Source organism: Prionailurus viverrinus, chromosome A1 (genome assembly GCF_022837055.1).
Source record: "Prionailurus viverrinus isolate Anna chromosome A1, UM_Priviv_1.0, whole genome shotgun sequence".
NCBI lineage: Eukaryota > Metazoa > Chordata > Mammalia > Carnivora > Felidae > Prionailurus > Prionailurus viverrinus.
The window spans coordinates 97,837,671-97,858,233 of NC_062561.1; the positions used below are offsets into that span (position 1 = coordinate 97,837,671).

At 40.8% G+C, this 20,563-nt stretch overlaps 1 protein-coding gene across 1 annotated transcript in view; it reads right to left on the reverse strand.

The window, feature by feature from the left end:
- DTWD2 (DTW domain containing 2) overlaps positions 1-20,563 on the reverse strand; it is a 201,300-nt gene that overhangs the window by 60,830 nt on the left and 119,907 nt on the right. The window contains exon 7 of the transcript XR_007155486.1: positions 7,391-7,482. The gene's annotated coding sequence lies outside the window, so the exon portion shown is untranslated. The remainder of the gene's footprint in view (positions 1-7,390; positions 7,483-20,563) is intronic.

Here is a 20,563-nt window from a genome sequence, read left to right on the forward strand (position 1 = left end):
CTCATGAGTTTGAGCCCCACGTCAGACTCTGTGCAGACACCTCAGAGCCTGGAGCCTGCTTCGGATTCTGTGTCTCCCTCTCGCTCTGCCCCTCCACTGCTTGTGTTCTCTCTCTCTCTCTCTCTCTCTCTCTCTCTCTCTCAAAAAAATAAACAAACATTAAAAAATATTTAGAAAAAAAAGAAAACAGAAGAGACAAAGTTACCAAGATACTAAGAACTGGCAAGTTTTAGATTTATTTTTCTTGCTCCCAAATGGAATAAGGGATTGAGGAAAAGATGAGGTCACTTACGGAAAATAAAGAGTACTGGTTTTGGCGGGGGGGGGGGGAAGGGGGGGGGCGGGTTGCACATTTATGTTGTAATATATAAATGTTGTCTCACCTGTGCCTGTGTATTAGTGTGTGTTTTATGTTAGATAGCCTGATTTCCTTTTTGACATGCCAATCCACACAAGGATTTCAGCAAGGCATTTTTATAAAGTCTCCCCTGGTATCTTTGTGGACAAGGTGGAGAAATGTGGGCTGGATGATAAAACACTTAGGTGAACTCTCAAGCTGCCTATATTTTGTTCCTTTTTGGACACCAAATTTTCAGGAAGACATTGACAAAGTGGATTTTCCTGTAACAAAATGGCCAGAATGACGAAGAATCTGGTAATCCTGTCCTAGGGGGGAAAGAATGTTTTATCTTAGAAAAATGAAGGCTCTGGGTGGAGGCGGGAAGGAGGTATGCATTGGTGATAGAGTGGAATGAGTGCTCTCTTGGAGGCAACCAAGGTTCAAGTCATGAATCTTCCTTACTACAAAATTTTTTGTGTCCTCCACATGCACTTACCATGCTCTCTATTGTAACTCCATTTTTTGCAACAATATCTACAGGGCAGGGTGAGCAACGCAGCATACTGGAAGACAAAGAGCCAGGGCTAGAGAGAACTGGGTAGCACAACTAGGAAACCTGGGGAAAGGATCAGCAGCCCCAGGGAGGTGTTGCTATTCACCAAGTAAGTTCCTAGTCTAGATAGGGCATTTCTGGAGTTATTCCAGATGGAAAGCAACAGGGTTCTAATCACCAAGATGCAGAGGGAATGTGGCCAATGGACAAATGGGGTGGAAATGGTAGGAGGGGTGAATCTGGAGTACGTCTGTAACCGAGAAAGATCCTTCCAAGAACTGATGGGGATGTTTGCAAACAAGGCTGAAACCCTGGATGTGGATCTGACAGGAATACACCCAGAAATCAATCCCCTGCCAGCTTGGCTCGAAGGGAGGATTTCCCAAAACCTTACTGAAGGAGCGAGATGTGGAGAAAGCCCAGAAAAAGGATCTGTCTACCCCAAGGGAGATATATCTACTGGACCAGCGACGCCTGCAATTCCACTTCAGGATGATCATTCCTTTGGCTTAAATGTAAACGGTCCTTAAGTATTTCTTATCAAAATGTCAGCATTCTTGGGAGAAATAATACATTAGGCATTACAGTGCATTAATAGCTTAATGAGGCTTGGTTCCAGAAGACGTACTCATTTTCAGTAGTGACAGCTAACGGGGATCCAGGCTGCAAGATCAGGTATCTTCTTTGTTTAGTTTAGATGATCGTTTGGGGGAGCCAGACGAGGGCAAGGTGCACCACCTAGGGCCAGCGGGCCTAGGCAGGCAGAGCAGGGAGGACCCCACACATCTGGAGGCAAGGACAGGTAGAGAATGAGGACGAGCCCCAGAAACAGGAGAGGGGCAGTGGAAGGGAGGTCTGAGGGCCCCTTAGGCAAACCTCATCCACATCATAGTTCAGTCGAGGGCCAGGCCGGTCTATTGCTGCTTTATTTCACATCTCTTTGCCAACAGCAAAATAAACATGCACTGATTCAGTGAGTTCCTTCTATCATTTGAAAAAATGCTGCTTAACAGAGCAGCTGAAAGGAGACCATTTGTTCATTCATAAGGCATGATGTTGCGATGATCAGACTGGTTTATCTGAGGACCTTCCATCTAAAACGCAGACATTTGCCTTTTGCAAAATGCAAAGAGGTGATCTCTCCTCACCTTCTTTCATACTCAGAACCTACAAAAATCAGATGGAGGGCGGGGGGATGCCCAGGAAGCCAAAAGAAATGCTCCAAAGTCAGTGAATGAAATGCATGCGTTTGAATTACGTGCCAGCATTTCAGGTCTTCCCAGCTTAGAAACAGAAACTAAGAAGGAAGCCCAGAAGTCTCTTAGAAGCAGGTACCCTGACAGTTCTCAGAAGTGACAGTTACCAGAAATAGAGACATACCACAAAATTAAGAGAGCTTAACAACTTGGGGTCATGTGCACAGAGGAAAAGATCTCCAGTTGTTTCAAAGTCCATGGGGACACAGAAAGCAGAAGTTCACGGCTGAGGCAAAGTTACTGGGAAAAGACAGAATGGGATGAAATAATTCTAGGAATACTGACCTCGAATGAAGCCTCAGGACCTGTATTGTCTGTGTCCTATATGGGTGTCCTTCCAGTAAGTGAAATTGTTTAATATCTCAAATGCATCCCTACGCATTGATAGAGTTAACAAATATTACACTGCCACCACATTCATGATTGGACTCGGGAGAGGTTAAGTCATCACCAGTAAGGTGCTGCACGAGGGAAAAACTAATGCGCAAAGGATTAATACCTCACATAAATTCAGACATGAAGAGGCCTCAAGTATCTCCCAACAAACACAAAGACGGACAGGGGATTTACTGTAGAAATAATATGACACAAAAAGATTCCGGAGAGAACAGATTGGAGAACCACCAAGCTGACATATCCATGACAGTCCCTCAATTTTAAAGCCTAGAGGTGGGTGTGAGAGCTTGGAGATTCCTGACAGAATCGGGTAGCGGTCTTCTCGTACTAGTTCACCTGCTTAGATCTGGCCTTGACATAGGTACGCTCATACAGGTATTCCTCTCCACAGACAGCAAAGTACCACCTGTCTGACAAGAAGAGTTCATACCACACCTCTAGTGGGCTTGCATCAAAAAGACACCCTTGCTAATGGAGCACCATTTGTGAGAGGTTCACTGAGACTCCTAGGACCGAGATGGGGAGGAGACAGAATATAAAAAGCACATTTCCTATTTAGTCCACTCCATCCCAATAAACATTTTCAGAAAAGCTTATATGTGAAGAATATTAAATATGATTAGCCTTAGGCAAATCCATATGGAAACTGGAAAATCTATCAAGTACTGAAAACAGTAAGTTTTATTAACCCAGGTAGGGCTTTTACAAAATATTATTTCTTTTTTAATAAACTATCTAGGGGGACAAGAAAAGTACATGCTTTTAAACATGATGCATTTGGGTAGACATTTACCGTTGCCTTTCCAGCTTCCATTATGCCTTCCTAGGACCTTGATTTTCAATTGAGAACTTATCCCTTGCTGTCTTTCTATCCACTGGACTCCTGAGGGTTCCACTGACCCAACGGAAATCAATGATCCAGCCTCAGTCAACCAGTGTGTAGTATTTCCCTACATCACAGTAAAGGTTCAGAGGTGGGCATGTGATCCAAATCATTTCCATCAGCGTGAATGGCATAAGCTTTACAGGATCCACTGAAAAAGAGGCAGACGGTAGTGAGGCGTAAAGCTGCAGCAAGGGGGCTGACCACAGAGGGAAGACGATCTAGAGGAAGGAAATGAGAGACGGAGAGAAACAGAGTCCTGGTGACACCGTTGAAGCCCTGTCCTCAAACAGCTGGACTCAAACCTCTCACTTTTGACAAGCATTGAATGCCCCTCTTGCTAAGCTCACCTGTGTTGGTTTTCTGTTAATAACAACTAAAATCAATGGCTGTAATGATTTCAGATAAATGAGATGCTAGTCAATAGAAATGAACATTCATGGAGCCAATATAATTGCACATCAGTTAATACTTTTCACTTATATCTCAAAATCATGTTTTCTTCTTATGCTAAACCTCAGGAATTATGAGTTCTTCTTGAAGACAGGACTCCCAGGTTTTGCAGCTGTAATCTACAGCACATTGGAATATTTCTTATTGCCTTCCTTAAAAACCCTGAAATCAGAATTTTTTTTCCACTGAATTTTCCTTAATTTTTTTCTCACTAGAATTTCCCTCAATGTTCTCTTAAAATTTCCTTAACTCTTCTTCACTGAAATCAAATATGAAACATTTCCTCTACAATAAAAACTTTCTCTGAAAATTGCAATGACTGGGGCGCGTGGGTGGCTGAGTCGGCTAAGCGTCCAACTCTTGACTTCGGCTTGGGTCGTGATCTCACGGTTCGTGAGTTTAAGCCCCACATTGGACTCTGTGCTGACAGTGTGGAGCCTGCTTGGGATTCTGCCTCCCTCTCTCTCTACCCCTCCCCCACTTGCTCTCTTTCTCTCACTCAAAATAAATAAAAATAAACTTTAACAAAAAAAAAAAGAAAGAAAATTGCAATGACTGAAAACAGTGGGATTTTAATGGTGAATAATTCATAAATTATTCTTAGGGATCATTCTCAAAAATAATTATTACACTCAGCATATATAACATGAAGTAATGTATAAAATGTATGGAAATTGTTTAAAAAGTGAGTAGGGCCCCAATCCAAAACCAACCAAAAAAATTAAAAAGAAAAACTGCCTGCAAGTATAATAAACACATTTCACAAATGTCCTTACCCACTGATATGGATCTAGTGCAAAGGGTGAGTCAGCCTGAAACTCACTTCACCCTACGTCAACCTCAGAGCCAGTCCTGGGACCTACTGGCAAGGTTACTCTAATTCCCCTTGGCTCAACCCAACACAGCCGTGCTCATATGCCCTGAAATGGAAAAAGCCTTTGAAGTAAACTCTCCAAATGGGCATAAAGTGCCTACTGAAACCAAGAAAACTTCCTCATTGTGGGGCTGACCTCGCCACTCTGCCCACACTCCCCAGAGGTACGGACAGTAGCTAGAGCTGAGGAAGTGTGCCATTCAGCAGTTTTGTGCGAACAAAATTTGAGAAATGTGCACAATATGTGTGGAAGCCATTGTTCATATCTAAGCTTATTAGCTGTAAGAGTTCCTGAGAGGGAAAACGGAATCCCCTGGGAGGAGGGGAGGTAGGAGGGGGCTTCCCGGAGGAACCTTCACTGCAGGCCTCATTTCATTACAAATGACTTCACCAGAGGCCTATTGAGAGGAGGTCACAGGTATTTACCTTTCTTCACCGTCTGTTTCCATTTGTTTTATGGAGGAGAGAAAATGCCAATGCTCTCTTCATCCTTGAGCCCTCAACAAATTCATTCTGCAGATTTTTGCATGGAAGGGCAGACTTTTAAAACAACAACAACAAAATGTCATTGGAACAGACTTAAGCTTTGTTCACAGACAGACTGATTTCTTACCTGAGCCGCAGTGGATTACTTCCCCCCAAGCCCTGTCATTTCTTACAAGGGAGGCCTTGTCAGAACTTTTATGGCCTAACACATCCTTAAATACCACCCACCTCTAATAACACGGCAACACAGTTCACATAGGGGACTACACAGGACATGGGAAGAAAACAGAGTAATAGTTTACAAATGCAGTTATGGGATTATTAGGCTAATGTATGTAAAGTAAGGTATAAATAATCCAAAAGAGTGGATGTTCCAAAATCTAGCTATATTTGCCTATGTATATATGGTTAAGTATGTCTGTCAATTGGTGTATTTGTTTTCATTCAGTAAATATTAACTAAATATTTTTTTGTCAGGCACTGTGCGAGGTACTAAATACACATGCACACACACACAAAAAAAAAAAAATAGAAAAGGAATATCTGCCCTCAAAAGTTTCTCCCTCTGGTAAGGAAAACAAGAAAATAGACAAAGCTCTATAAAGTTTAACTGAAGAGTGTAGAATATTAAGGAGAATGAACATATTTAGGTACAAGTGTTAACAGAACAGGTCACATGGCTAAGTGCCAAGAAGCTTCTCAAGAAGATTCTACTTTGGTAAATCTCCAGGTACAAGGCTTGCCGTGCTCCCTGGGAAGCTCAGATATCTGATTTTGTCAGCACACTAACCATGAATCTGTCTCTGGGACATTAAGTTTTATTAACTGAGCTTAACTGGGAATTCTAATTCTAATTAACAAGTTTACAGTGAAACTTGCATTGTCTTGAGTATCATGGACAGAGGGCTTGAGGAGGTGAAGAGCCACCTTACTCTGCTTCTGAAGACAGCTCTACATACACATTCTCAACCTCGATTGTATTCAGAAGAGTGTTTATTTTTTTTTAATGTTTTATTTGTTTTTGAAAGAGATACAGAGAAAGAATGTGAGCAGGGGAGGGGGACAGAGAGACGCAGACACAGAATCCAAAGCAGGCTCCAGGCTCAGTGCTGGCAGCCCGATGTGGGGCTTGAACCCACGAGCCATGAGATCAACACCTGGGCCAAAGTCGGACGCTCAACCGACTGAGCCACCCAAGCACCCCATAAGAATGTTTAGATAAGTAGAGTGAAAGCTAGAGAAAGTATGCAAATGTAACACGTTTGATGACTTCAGGCTATGGTGGCATAAGGAATCCATGTGCACACTGGTGAGACCTGCTGAGAATACCTGGAGGAGTCACCCTCCCCCCAGCTAAGGCAATGGCATGCTTTTCCTGCTGACCAACCTACTTCCTTACCAACTCTTTTTAAAGTTTAAATATACGTGACTTTTATGTATATAACTTTTATATGGAACATATTTCTCTGACTACAGATACATTAAGAACAAAACAGGGGCGCCTGAGTGGCTCAGTCGGTTAAGCGGCCGACTTTGGCTCAGGTCATGATCTCAGGGTCCGCAAGTTCGAGCCCCGCGTCAGGCTCTGTGCTGACAGCTCAGAGCCTGGAGCCCGTTTCAGATTCTGTGTCTCCCTCTCTCTCTGCCCCTCCCCTGTTCATGCTCTCTCTCTGTCTCAAAAATAAATAAATATTAAAAAAAATTAAAAAAATAAAAAAAAGAACAAAACTAAAATTACCTGTGATCTCCTAGATTTTGGGAAGCATTTCCACCCCTCCATCCTTATAACATTTGCATAGACAGATGATACATGTATGTATATATTTGCACACATACACCCATCTACATATATTTACATATGTACCGTGGTAAGCTAAGGGCTCTGGAATGTTTCATGTCAGCATGGTGTCATACCCAAAGATAGCTCAGCATCTAAAATAATTGACAAGTAACTTAAGTATTTCTAATAGTCTTCTGCTAAAAAAGGAAAAAACAAAATAGGAACATATTTAGCAGAAATTCTTAAAAACCCTCTTACCTAATTTGATTGATTGTCTCAGTGTCTCACCCCTACAATTCTCTCCCACCCCCCAAAAATTTATTCCCTTCAAAACTCACTCGGTTTTTTCAAACCAATAAACTTTCTTACTTGCTCTGTCTTCTTCTTGGTCCTTTTGCAGTGTGAATCTGGCTATTCCCCATCAGCATCAGCACCAATCAGCATCAACTTTCCCCACTAATCTGGAAGCACAGTGAAGGAAGTGAACATGTCTTTTCTTCTTTCCAACAGGGCCCCAGTACCAAGCACAATGTGTTTAAAACATTTGTTGATCAATGAAAACACACACACACACACACACACGGTTTTAACAGAATTGAATCAATCCTCATATACCTTTGAATCACTTACATTTTACATTGGGACCAATTTCCCAATCATAACAATTTCTTCCTGCAGACCCTTGTTACTGGTTGCCTGATATTCCATTACACAACTGCTCCATAATTTCATCATTTCCCAATTTGGATGTTTCCCTTTTCTCTGCATAAATAATGCATCAGTAAACATCTTTGCACAAAATCACCTCTGATTATTCCTTTAGAATGATTTTCAGCAAGTGGAATCATTGGACTTGAACATGAACTTCTTAAGGTCTCAGCACAGACTTCCAAACTGCTTCACAAAACAATTGCAATTTCAATTCCACAGCACAGGGTATTGGGGTTTTTTGTTTTTATCTTTTCAAAATTGAAATTTAAAAAACAATATATTTCTTTTGGCTATATTAATACCTTCAGTAAGACTGACTTGACCTGGGAGACAATATGCATTAAATCTTATATGTCACACAAAGTTTCCTAGGTGACCCCATGTCCTCTATTTCCAAGTTGATGCCTCACATGTTTTTGGTAACAAGGTGAAGTATAAATGAATATAGTCCCACTAAGTTCTAGAGGAGCACCTCACTGCTGCTCCCAGGGGAAATAACTGAAGACAACCCCATTTACAATAAGAAAATGTAAGAAAAGCCCTGGAGAGGACATGGAAGGCTTTTTAGAGGAGAAAAGTGATCAAAAGCTTTGAACAAAAGTTCTTCAACAGTTAGACAATGACGATAAGTGCACATGCAAGACTGTTACATTAGTGGCCCCCAACACACCACACATCATGGTATGCAGACCCTGTACAGTCCTTTCCCATGCTGACTCTGAGCTGGGCCATGTGACCTGCTTGGGCCAAGGGAATATCAGCAAATAGGACACCGGGGAGGCTCTCCAGGCACCTGCCCATTAGGACTTGCCCACCCTCACACAAGAAGTTCAAATGAAACATCACAAACAGAGGGGCGCCTGGGTGGCTCAGTCAGTTAAGCATCCCCTTAATCTCCACTCAGGTCATGATCTTGTCGTTCATAAGTTCAAGCCCCACATCAGGCTCTTCAGTGACAGCACAGAGCCTGATTACGATTCTGTCTCCCTCTCCCCCTGCCCCTCCCCCATTTGTGTACACACTCTCTAAATAAATAAACTTAAAAAAAAAAAAAAAAACAGATCACAAAGAGAGAGATCAGTCATCCCAACTAATCCAACTAAGGCCCCAGACACATGCGTAAGGCAATAGTGGAGCCCCTAACCCCAGTCAAGTTGCCAAACGACCACAGTCACAGGTAAAACATAAGTAAGACCAACAGAAAAACCGTGCAGATAAATCAGTGTTGCCTTCATCCATCAATCTAGGGAATGTGTTACACAGCAACTGACAACTGATCCAGCACATTCTAGGCATAAAAAACAGCATTCCTTCAACATTTACTGAGCACTTAGAGTAGTATCCTACGGTCCTAAAGGAGAGATTCATGTGTTAATTGAAAAACAAAAACAAAAACAAAAACAAAACAAAACAAAACAAACACAAAACCTATACAGTGTGACAATGGCTGTAATATTTGATAGGTGGAGGCACAAAGGAAGGGGTTCTCTACTCTACTTTGGTTAGTCAGAAATTTCACATGAACTCTGCCTTAAAAAACACGACCAGGCAGACTATGAAGAAAAAGATTCTACAGGCTGGAGGAAACAACGATGGTGTACAGATGAGAAACAAAAGAGGATGTTCAGGAACCTGCACATGATTTTCTCCAATACAAGGGCAAGCAAGAGAAAAGCAGAATTAAAGTTCTTCAGACTCTGACAAGGACTACATAAATTCTCAGTATCTCCATTTTACAGACATGATGTGGGAAAGTAAGGATAGAAGTGAGTATGCTCTTAAGCTTACACCACTCTGCCTTCCTAGAATGTCCATGTATTTGGATCTAAACGCATCCTGGTTTATAATTGTCATATTTCAGCTTGACCTTAGAGGTAAAGTATCCAGGTGGGGAGCAGTATGCTGCAGTATTGGAACACATCCCTCTTTGGACACCTTTTTCGGCAACTAGTTCATTCCAAAAGATTCATCATTCTGTGTCTTACCATATAATTCAGCTAGATCTTAGAAACATTTTCTTAAAGTTATCAATAGGAATAAGGTATGACTTAACCCAACAAACAAATTTTTAGATGATCTGAGGAATGGATATAGGAATCTGAGTGATAGCCAACAAGTAACATAAAACCAGCAGCATATTTTCTGTGAATGTACTAATTGTTTATACTAATTAAGGGATTGCAAACCACCAAACAAGCCACTAAATTTTGATATGAAGAAATAGAGCGGAGAATGAAACAGCACCAGCTAATCCTTAGCTGGCAAGAGTAATTTATTTATCAAGACACTAAATTCCATTTTCACATAAAGGCAGGATTTTACATTGGTGAGAATATGATATAAAAAATGAAAGAACAAAGTCAAGATGAAATCAAATCTTAATTTGTAAATAACCTATACTGGTGTTGGCCATCCAACAATTTGTTGGGTGTAGAAAAGAGAGAGCTATAACTTGTAATTTGGTCTTGGAAAATGGACTAGGCAGCAAGCTCCAGACCCGGTCCTCCACATCAACACAGATCGTGAACCCTGGCTGCAGAATAGAAGAAGCCCCCCTTAACCTCATCAGCTGTTGATATTTACAGAGGAGTCTCCCTTGCACTCCAGATAAGGAATGACAGCCCATGCCACAAAATTAGTGAGGGTCAATAGAACAAGAGTCAGCAGTTAATCGATTGCAGAAGGAAAGCTTCAGTGAAAGGAGCCAGACCCCTGTTTTCTCAGGATAATCAAATGCCTGACTCATGTAGACTCATAAAATTGACTTGTTTTTTCTTGGTCTAATTGACTGATGCCTGGGTATTATATAAACCTTGGGTGTCCTCCAGATAAGAGTTAATACTATACTACTAAAGCCAGACATCTAATTACTTTCGTTCCACATGAAAAAGAGCCCAGTGAAATGGACGGATGCCTTTTCCACCAACACAAGCCTTTGCTGTGAAAGTGTCAAGGGGCTCTGGGTAAGCTCCACTGAGGAACACCTTCTGTAAGTCACGTGGGTCAGATAAACTTGCAGCTATAAACAGTAAAGATGAAGTTATAACCACAAAATACACTAAACATATAACTGTTACTCTGAATTCTGTTTTGTTTATTCCAAACTGACTCCAGTATTTTATAACTTTAGATCTGAGTTTAAATCATAGAATATTAGACTTAGGAAGGACTTGAGAACTTTTCTAGACTAATAAATCACCCCAAAGAGAAACCTCACGTACACTATCCCTGGAGATTGGACATAATGCATGATGAAAGGAAAAAGGCAAAAAGCAAATTATTAAAGTAAAAAATAAAATCTCAAAGCAGCATATTTCATATTTGAATAGCTCTAAGTGTAAGAAAATTCTCCCATAAATTGGGGCTGAATATGATTCTTGAAGTTTCCACCCAATGACACTTTTAGAAATTCGTGTGATTAATCCCACACATTTGTTTTTGTGTGCAAACAAAGCCATATAACTGTACTTTGTTATGTTTTGCTCTAGCAAAATTTTTAGTACTTCTGATTTAATTTCTATCTTTATACACAAATATTTTCAAAACTTTCACTATATATCCTTAAAATGAGTAGTTTCTATATGTGTTTTGTCTAATACCTCCATTAGTAACTGTCTTTAAGCATACCTTCACAACTTGAAAAATTATAAATTATACACATGTATAGTTTTTTGCCACTGTACAAGACCTATGTTAATGTCAACTTTTAATAAGATCATTTAGAAAAAATAAAGAGTGCTATACCACACAATAAACATTGCCACTCTATGTAGCTAAATGACTCCCCTCATGCCTCATCCCAAACTACACATTCTAGCAAAAGAAAATACTTTCTAGAAAGTATTGTGTGGTTGGGTGAGGCACTGTACTGGGGATGATTAAGTTAAATTCTACATACAAAAAGGGGAGACCTCCATACCCCTGACTTTACTCAGCTACTGGAATACTAGACATCAAGATCCAACCATGCATGAAACTGGAGGTTCCTGTGAAGAAACAGAACTGCTCGAAGAAAAGGTACAGGAGGGGTGCCTGGATGGTTCAGTCGGTTGAGCATCTGATTCTTCATCTGTGCTCAGGTCATGATCTCACAGTTCCCTGGGATTGAGCCCCCCATCTTGCTCTGCACTCACAGTGGGGAGCCTGCTTAGGACTCTCTCTCTCCCTCTCTCTGCCTCTCCCTCACTTGCTCTCTCTCAAAATAAAAATAAATAAGCTTTAAAGAAAAAAAAATGGAATAGGTACACTGTTTGGCAATTCCAGAGTGAAAAAACCTGCCCATTGCCTTATTATCCCATTATGAAGCTCACCAGCACATTGATTAAACCTCAATCATACACACAGAAATTTCATTAAGCTTGTTAGTATCTCATTCCTGACTATAAACAAAGAACGAAAACCATCAGAAATTTCAGAAAGATCTCAGACAAGAAAAACAGAGATCAAACCTAACAGACAAACAAGGCACTCAGAACGAACACAACACAGGTTAAAATATAAATAAATAAAAGGCAAACAACAACAAAAGGTAAACAGTAATCAGAGTTTAAGGGAATGTATCATACCCTTGAAACAAAAATAATAAGTTATAATCAAAGAATATAAACAGAAAAAAATATCTTGGAGATTAAAAGGTTAACTAAAATATAGTTCCAGGGGCACCTGGGTGGCTCAGTCGGTTAAGCGTCCAACTTGGGCTCAGGTCATGATATCACATTCCGTGAGTTCGAGCCCCACATCAGGTTCTGTGCTGACAGCTCAGAGCCTGGAGCCTGCTTCGGATTCTGTGTCTCCCTCTCTCTCTGCCCCTCCCCTGCTCACGCTCTGTCTCTCTCTCCCCAAAATAAATAAACATTTAAAAAATGAAAAAAATAAATTCCATACAAGGAGTGGGGAGGGGGGCACCTAGGTGGCTCAGTCACTGAAGTGTCCAACTTCAGCTCAAGTCATGATCTCACAGGTTCATGAGTTCAAGCCCCACATCACACTATCTGCTCTCAGCACATAACCTGCTTCAGATACTCAGCGCCCCCCTCTGCCCCTCCCCTACTTGTGTGCCTTCTCTCTCTCTCTCTCTCTCTCTCTCTCTCTCTCTCTCTCTCTCAAAAAAAAAAAAAAAAGAAAGAAACAGTAATCAGAGTTTAAGGGAATATATTACATCCATGAAACAAGAATAGTATGCTATAAGCAAAGAATATTAAGTGAGAAAGAAAGATATCTTGAAGACAAAAATGTTAGCCAAAAAATAGTTCCATACAGGACTATAAGAAAAAGGTGACAAAATACACCAGAAAGTAGAATTAAAAAATAAAGAGATGGAAAAAAGGGGGAAAAAATAGAAAATTAAAATAATATAGAAGTTCCCATATCAAATGAATAAGAGTTCCAAAAACAGAGAATAAAGAGAGAGAACTAAAACAAAAATGATACAAGAAAAAAAGTCTTCAAAACTGAAGGATACGAGTGTCTACAAAAGGCATATCATCCTGAAATCTCAGATCCCTGGAGGGAAAAGGAACATTTATAAAAGTTTCCAGAAGAAAAACAAAGGGTCAGAAATCAACATGGCATTAGCTTTCCTGATAGGAACTCAGGAAGTTGCAAGTGGATGAAACAATTCCTTAATGAGGAAAAAAAAAAAAAAAAATATATATATATATATATATACACACACACACACACACACACACACATGCACACACACATATATTTCTTAACCACAGTAGTATACTCATCAAAACTGTCACTCAAGGCATTTTCAGACATGCAAGTTCCTGAAAAGCTTTTCGCCCCCGTGCCTTCCATCAGGAAGCAACTGGAGAAGGGGACCCACCAAAATGAGAGACAAAAGTCAGAAAAAGGAAGGTCTAAGATATAGCAACAAAAAGAGGCAAAGGCAATTCCAAGATAAGATGAAGGGCAGGCAGCAGATCTAGAAAACAATCCACTGCCACAATAATCTAAACAGTGACTATCACACAAAACGTTTCATATAATCATACTGGGACAATGGAAGGAAGGCAAGAGCATGAGTAAGCAGAATGCGAAATTCTTGTCTTTCATAGTAGAAGTCAACAGATAATGTCTACAGCTGAAAAACAGAAAGAGCAGTCTGGGCTCACCATTCAGAGATAAGGAAGTAAATGGCAAAGGAAACAGCCCCTGGAGAAAAGGAATGAGAGTGGCAACGGGTGTAACTTGAAAACACTATGTTTCTATCAGAAACTTTTTAATTTTTAAGTTTTATGTATTTCATTCACATAAAAAGTAAGTTACAGGGGTGCCTGGGTGGCTCTGTCGGTTGAGCATTTGACTTTGGCTCAGGTCATGATCTCACAGTTTGTGGTTCAAGCACCACATCAGGCTCTGTGCTGACAGCAAAAAGCCTGGAGCCTGCTTCGGATTCTGTGTCTACCTATCTCTCTCTCTGCCCTTTCCCTGCTCATGCTCTGTATCTCTCTCTCTCTCTCAAAAATAAACAAATATTTTTTAAAAAATTAAAAAAATAAGTTACAGAGGAAATTAATTATTCTAATATTTTCTTCCTGGAAGTAAGATTATGGACTTTGCGTATGCACAGTCCCCTTGGAGACCATCATTTTGTACAATAAGACAAACGATCTTATTTCAATAGCAAAATTCCTAAGAGCTCTGCAAGTGAGGAAACACAGAATAATGTAGAATTCGGAGAGAACCCTCCAGCCTATCTCAATCCATAAATGACATTTCATATAGAACCAGAAGGTCTGCCTAGACTAAATCAGTTCTAGGCATCCAGAAACCCACTTTCATTTCCCCATACAAAGCAATCATTCTGATTCCAAAGTGCTCGGAAAAACCACTCAGAACACAAGTTAAAAATGTATTTTCCACTGATCCATAGGGGCACTTGTACCCCAATGTTTATAGCAGCACTCTCAACAATAACCAAATTATGGAAAGAGCCTAAATGTCCATCAACTGATAAATGGATAAAGAAATTGTGGTTTATATACACAATGGAGTACTACAGGGCAATGAGAAAGAACGAAATATGGCCCTTTGTAGCAACGTGTGTGGAACTGGAGAGTGTGATGCTAAGTGAAATAAGCCATACAGAGAAAGACAGATACCATATGGTTTCACTCTTATGTGGATCCTGAGAAACTTAACAGAAACCCATGGGGGAGGGGAAGGAAAAAAAAAAGAGGTTAGAGAGGGAGACAGCCAAAGCATAAGAGACTCTTAAAAACTGAGAACAAACTGAGGGTTGATGAGGAGTGGGAGGGAGGGGAGGGTGGGTGATGGGTATTGAGGAGGGCACCTTTTGGGATGAGCACTGGGTGTGTATGGAAACCAATTTGACAATAAATTTCATATATTGAAAAAAAGTAAAAATTAAAACATAAAAATAAGCAAAAGATTTGAACCGGATACCTTACCAAAGACAACATAAATGTGGCAAATAGCATATGAAAAGATGTTCAATGTTATACAATTTTGGTGAAATGCAAATTAAAATAATAAAATATTACATTATATATCTATTAGAAAAAGAAAAAAACGTATTTTCCAGGGGCGCCTAGGTGGCTCAGTCGGTTGAGTATCCAGCTTCAGCTCATGTCATGCTCTCACAGTTCATGACTTCGAGCCCTGCACGGGGCTCTGTGCTGACAACTCAGGGCCTGCTTTGGATTCTGTGTCTCCCTCTGTCTGCCCCTGCCCCCACTCTCTCTCTTAAAAATAAATATTAAAAAAATGTAGACTCCATAGTCCGCATGGCTCTGTGGATTTCTGATTAGTACAAAGTATGACATCAGGACAGGGAAATCTGCATTTTGACAACTGCCACAAGTGACTTTATATCATTGGTGCCCAGATTTTGAGAAAGAACCTCAAGGTGTTCTTCCTGAGTCCCATGCTTTAAGGGTAGGGGTTGGCACACCTTTTCTGTGCAGTGCCAGGTGGTTAGTATTTTAGGCTTCACCAACCATTCAGTCTCTACTGTGAGCGTACTCATCTCCATGGTCGTAGCACAAAAGCAGGCACAGACAGTATGTAAATGAATGAATGTGGCTATGTGCCAATAAAAAAAGTGGTTGTCAACACTGAAATTTGGATTTTATACGATTTTGACATGTTACTGAATATTCTTCCTCTTTTGAGTTTTTTCCAACCACTTAAAATGTAAAAACCATTCCTTAATTCCAGGGCCTTACAAAACCAGGTGGGAGGCCTGGTGGGGCCCTTGAGCAGTAGTTTTACTGACCTCTGCTCTCAGGCACTCCACAACCGCTGAGTGAGCAGAAGTTCTCGAGAGGAGTGCACCGGGAGAAGGAAGCTCCAGAAACCAGCATTCGAAAAGTTCTGTGATTTGACATCAATCGTAAAAGCCCTATTACAAACAAAGCAGACTAAGCAAAACAGGCACTGCCTCCCCTCCACATGTGTTCTATTAGGCACAATGACTGACGACTTCCTCTCATTGCCTATAGTCTTACCCCATTCTTTCCGGACTTGCTTTGATGATGATATTCATCTGATTGCACCCAAATAAAAATACCAGGTGGGAGGAGTGTCTGGGTGGCTCAGTGGGTTGAGTGTCCGACTTCGGCTCAGGTCATGATCTCATGGCTCGTGAGTACCAGCCCCACATCCGATTCTGTGCCTCCCTCTCTCTCTGCCCCTAACCCACTTGCATTCTGTCTCTCTCTCAAAAATAAATAAACATTGGGGCGCCTGGGTGGCTCAGTTGGTTGAGCGTCCAACTTCGGCTCAGGTCATGATCTCACAGTCTGTGAGTTCGAGCCCCACGTTGGGCTCTGTGCTGACAGCTCAGAGCCTGGAGCCTGCTTCAGATTCTGTGTCTCCCTCTCTCTCTGCCCCTCCCCCGCTCATGCTCTGTCCCTGTCAAAAATAAAAATAAACATTAAAATTTTTTTTAAATAAACATTAAAAAAACAATTTTTTGTAACAAAATTAAAAAAAAAATACCAGGTGGGAAAGGGGAAGTATGTAGCGTGGCTTCCTCAAAGTCTCCTTTCCTTCTCTGATTAGGACTCCTTTCAGAAAAATCAGGCTTCCACAGGGCTTTTAAATTGAGTTGTTTTTTTTTTTTTTTTTTTGAGAGAGAGCGAGCAAGGGCACAAGTGAGCGAGGTGCAGAGAGAGAAAATCCCACAAGGGGCAGAAAGAGAGAGAGAGAGAGAGAGAGAGAGAGAGAAGGAAGCAGGGTTCACCCAATGTGGGGCTACTGATCACCGGAAGTGGGGCTTGGGCTCACCCAACTGGGACTTGAACTCACAAACCGTGAGATGATGACCTGAACTGGCCAGATGCTTAACAACTGAGCCACCCAAGCACCCCTTGTCTTCTTAATCATACAAAATTTTTGGTTACATAAGTCAGAGTTTTGGGCATCCACTAACAGTTTAAATTGTAAATTTCTCTGAATTATTAAAGACCATCCCACTGAACCAGAACCTTAGCATCTAAATAAATCACTTATTGTTCTTGTCATTCATTTAATAATATTTGGGGCATGTGGGTGGCTCAGTCGGTTGAGCATCCACTCTTGATTTCCACCCAGGGTCATGGGATCAAGCCCCTCATCAGGCTTCACACTGAGCATGGAGCCTACTTAAGATTCTCTCTCTCTTAGGATGCCTGGGTGGCTCAGTCAGTTAAGCATCTGACTCTTGGTTTCAGCTCAGGTCATGATCTCACTGTTTTATGAGTTTGAGCCCCACATGGGGGGCGGGGGGGCACACAGAGCCTGCTTGGAATTCTCTCTCTCCTTCTCTCTCTGTCCTTCCCCCACTCATGCTGTCTCTGTCCTTCTCAAATAAATAAACTTAAAACAAAAATTCAATCTCTCCCTGTGCCCCTCTCCCCCCAACCTCATGCTCTCTCTCTAAAATAAGTAAATAAATAGAAGAAGAATATTTACAGTGTGACAATAGAGGATGCATGGGTTAATGAGATTACATCATTACACCAGAAGCTGGTTTAGAAAACAGGTACTTATTGGGGTGCCTGGGTGGCTCAGTCGGTTAAATGTCTGACTTCAGCTCAGGTCATGATCTCACAGTCAGTGGGTTCGAGCCCCGTGTCAGACTCTAAGCTGACAGTTCAGAAACTGGAGCCTGCTTCAGATTCTGTGTGTGTGTCTCTCTCTCCGCCCCTGCCCTGCTCATGCTCTGTCTCTCTTTCTCTCTCTCTCAAAAAATAAATAAACATTAAAAAAAGAAAATGTGTCCTTAGAATATGGGCTCATAACCATAATGATTTCTATATCAGTTATAGGGTTTCAAAAGCATTCCTTTGACCAAAACATTAGATGATTCATCTCTCAGGCTTCAGGGTTCCATTAAGATGATGTAGCACACACACACAGAAAAAGAAAAAAAAAAAAAAGAAGATCTAGCACCTAGAAGGTTTCCTCTGTTTCATTATTATTTCCATTTAAGCAACCACATTTAGATGAACAACGATCTCAATTAAACATCAGCTTTTAAACATTCTAACCAAGTCTCGAACCCCCTTAACATTTAGTATAAAATACAAGGACCATGGTGACACATTGGATTACACTATTTATCATTCATGTGTTGTCATTATTTTAGATCGTTTTGTAACTAACCAAATAAGCTCATCAGTACATTTTTATATCTTCAAATGGGGGGGGGGGATGTTTTGCAAGAATATAATCCTATAAAACTATTTTATAAAGTCTGCATATTTAAGAGCTCAACTTCTATCCCTTTGAGATCATCATGAATGACAAGTGATTCTAAAACATAGTGCAACTTAACGGTTTGGTAGAAGTTGCAACCAAAAAGGAAATGGGTACTTCTGTGCAGTGTTTGCAGACTTCTCTGAAATAAACAGATAGCCTTGGAAATGAATGCTCTACAATCTGTCAGCAGCTCTGCCCTGCTTGCCTGTTAGACGCTACTTCAAATTTAGATAAACAGTTTCAAAAAGTCAACGAAACTGTTACTTGGCCCATCTTTTGAGTGATTCTTACTGATCTGATCAATTAACTCTACCTCGAAATTCCGTGAAAGACTAAAAAAAATTTTAAAAATAAAAAAGAAAAGAAAAGAAAAGAACAAATGGAAATGTCAGCAGCAGCCAGGACAGCAGATGTGTAGAAAAGGAGACAGGAGAAGGCTTTTGGCATTTCAACTATACTCAGCTACAACTCACAGGCAACAGGAGTTATTTCCAATTCAGTCTGAATTCTTCTCTGAAATCCTTCACACTCAAACACACACACACACACACACACACACACACACACACACACACACACACCCATTCTCTCCCTTCCTGCCCTCCCCTCTCCTCCTGTTCCTCTTGTCTCCCAACCTTTCCTTCCCCCATATTCTCCCTCCCTCAAACACTGCACCACAAACCCCCTACTCTTGATTCTCTCCAGAGAAACTAACCACTTCAACTCTCTTACATTCATCTTCCAGAATTACAATACTTCTAATGTAGAATAGTTCACATGCTTACTCTGTAGCATCTGCTTTTAACACCTTGTCTGAATATAGGAGTAAAAATAAAAATAAAGCATCGAGATCTCACATGAAACCTTTGCAGATTTACAGGAAAGCAACAGAAACATAACCACTTTTGCTTTTGTCTCTGGCATGCATCTTCATTAGCCCATACTCTCACCCAGATGTAAACAATTCTAGGAAGGTGTAAAGAACAACCCAAAGTGAGAAGCTTCTGAATCTGAGGTGAGTCCGATCCAGGGCTTTGGAGGCCTCCTCCATCCCACTGCTTCTTCCAGTTGTCCCTTATGATACAACTCATGAACCCTTAAAGGGTTTGTTTATTCTTAACCAGGTTACTATACGTTCCTTGGTGTCTCTTCCAGACAGACACTCTTCCTTCGGGGCACTCTGTTCATCATTCTTATACAATGAAATTTTTCCACAAGGGCTCTAGTTGGAATCAAAATTGTGTAAAACGTTTCAAGTACAGACAGAAGCAACAGACTATGTCCACACTGGCCCTGCCTTGGCTCCCAGGAGCAAAGATTCTGAGATAAGCAACTCCGTTCATATTGAAACAGAAGTTTTTTTCTACCACAAACTTACACTAACACATCTAGCAACCTTCCATGCCCACAGTGAATACTAAAAAAAAAAAAAAAAAAAAATCTTAGAAATAATACTCTTATGACTGTTAATCTATTTTCTGTACTGTTTTGGTAGACATGGTAAGGGCAATATGTCAGCAGCTATATATACAATAATAAATAATCTAACAATACCACTGGGAATATGAAAACACTTCTCTTGGTACCCTCTTTGCCTATAAGGAGTTCTATGTAAGTACTCGGTAGATTTTAAAACAAAATCTGTAGGCTCAAAGGATACCAGGAGCCAGAGAGGTAAGGTCACACAAGTGACCAATAGGCCAAGGAGAAGTAGACACCAGCCTACGTAAAGAGGGCAGACCACAATGACCATCCAACTGTTGCTGTGAAGGAATATAGGCTCAATGAGGCGAAATCTTTTAATTTTTTTAAAGAAGCCAGAAATTTGGGTTTTTTAAAAAGATTCCCCATGTGAAATGTTAGCAGCTTTTTTTTTTTTAAACAAACAGTGTGCAGGTTGTAAAAAGCATGTTATTTCATGAGCCACCAGTCTGTCATATCAACATATCTAAAAATCATTCATCATAGCCCCTCCACCTCTACCATTAGGGAGCAATTCTCTTGAATGCATCTGTGACGAAACCTAAAGAAGAAGTCCCACAAAATGGTGCCCCATTGACCACCTTTGATAGGACTACTGTATCTATCTATGGCATCCCCAGTGTGTGAGAGATC